This window comes from Chrysochloris asiatica, unplaced genomic scaffold, assembly GCF_000296735.1.
Source record: "Chrysochloris asiatica unplaced genomic scaffold, ChrAsi1.0 scaffold00202, whole genome shotgun sequence".
Lineage (NCBI taxonomy): Eukaryota > Metazoa > Chordata > Mammalia > Afrosoricida > Chrysochloridae > Chrysochloris > Chrysochloris asiatica.
Window position 1 is genome coordinate 3733123 of NW_006408720.1, and position 2368 is coordinate 3735490.

Here is a 2368-nt window from a genome sequence, read left to right on the forward strand (position 1 = left end):
AAATCTTGAGGTACAGCATAACAACGGACAGTGGCATTTTGAAGTTTATCAGGTGGCCTTGAAAGCAAGAAGCTGAAAGAGGACATTAAAATCATACTCATATTAGGCTACAGATTTTTTTTTTTTCCTTCTCTGCCTCATCTCTCTTTTCTGTGATTATAGACTACAGCTTCCAATCTAGTTTATTAGTGTTTTTTTGTTTTGTTTTCTTGTTTATTTTTTTGCTGTTGCTCTTTTGCTGTTTTATATTCCCCTTTTTTACCTTTAGGAAACTCTTTCTCTCCCTATACTACACAAGAAGAGACACCAAATGCTGCCATATAGTCAAGCTACAATCACACTCTATAAAACACCAAAATCTGGGCAAGACCAATACCACCTACCATACACCAAGGAGGTCGACAAATGTGGCAGCACCTCCCAGAACTAAATCAACAGAAGGAAGAGTCAAGAACAGAATAAAACTATAAGAACAAACTCAGGGTATCTGGGAGATCAGTCTATGATCAATACAATTACAATGTGTAAGAAGGTAAACACATAGGAACGGAGATTCTGATGGAGATAAGGTCAGGTAGAAAACAGGATAAAATAGACTGCACTAAATGGAGGGAAAAGTTATGGAATATAAGGTAACCTCAAAGAAAATAAACACTTTACAACATACCAAGAAAATGAAAATCCAAGAAGAACAGGGAAACATTAAAGCTATGAAGAAAATCACAAGAAAGAATACAAAACCCATGAATTTAGCAAAGGAAAACACACTGAACAAAGAAATTATTCACACCACAAAAGAACAAACATAATGAGAGCAATTGATCCATACCTACCAATAATTACACTGAATGTAAATGGATTAAGTGCACAAGTTAACAGACAGAGGGTGGCAAAATGGATAAGAAAACAAAATCCTTCAATATACTGTCTGCAAGAGACACATCTTACACATAAACACAAAAACAGATTAAAAGTCAAAGATGGAAAAAATTATATCAAGTTAATTGCAATAAAAAACGAACAGGAGTGGCATAACTATTCTCTGATAAAATAAACTTTAAGGAAAAAACCCGCATAGTAGATAAAGATGGACATTGTGTCATGATTAAAGGGACAGTTGAACTAGATAGCATAACCATAATAAATATCTATGCTCCCAATGAAACAGCTCCAAAATATATAAAGCAAACTCTAATAGATTTGAAGAAAGAAATAGATAAATCTAAAATAATCATGGGTGATATTAATACACCACTTTCAAAAATGGATAGAACAACCAGAAAGAAACTTGATAAACACTCAGAAGAACTAAACAACACAATCAGCCAACTGGATCTCATAGATGTGTACAAAGCATTCAATTCAACAACAGCACAATGCACATACTTTTCCAGTGCACATGGAACAGTCTCAAGAACAGACCATGTGTTAGGCCACAGAACAAACCTCTATAAATTTACAAATCTCAAAATACTAAGAAGCATCTTCTCAGACCAAAATGCTATAAAATTATAAATCAATAATAGGAAGACCAAGGAAATAAAGTCAAATACATGAAACTGAATAACACCCTGCTGAAAAGCAACTGGGTAGTAGAAGAAATAAAACGTGAACTCACAAATTTCCTAGAAACAAATGAGAATGAAAATACAACATACCAAAATCTTGGAAACATGGCAAAAGCAGTGAAGAGAGGACAATTTATTGCAATAAATGCACACATCCAAAAAGAAGAAAGAACCAAAATTAACACATTAACACAACATCTATAACAATTAGAAACAGACCAACAGAGGGAACCTACAGCCACCAAAAGAAAAAATATAATAACAATTAGAACAGATATAAATTGGATAGTAAACAACAACAACAAAAAAAAAACTATAGAAAGAATCAACAGGACAAGAAGCTGGTTCTTTGAAAGGATTAACAAAATTGACAGACCAATTGCAAACCTAACAAAAGAAAAGAAGGAGAAGACACAAATAACATGCATTAGAAACTACATGGGTGGTGTCACAACAGAATCAAAGGAAATCAAAAGGATAATAACTGAATACTATGAAAAGTTGTACGCCACCAATTATGAACACTTAGAAGAGATGGATATATTTTTAGAAAAACACAACCTACCTAACCTTACACAGAGTGAAGTAGAAAACCTGAGCAGACTCATAACAAAATAAGACATTGATTGGGTCATCAAAAAACTTCCAACCAAATGAAGTCCAGACCAAGATGGCTTCACTGGTGAGTTCTACCAAACATTCAGGGAAGAGCTGTCACCAATTCTACTCAAATTATTCCAGAATATAAAGGAGGATGGAAAACTTCCAAATACATTTTATGAAGCAAACATAACCCTCAT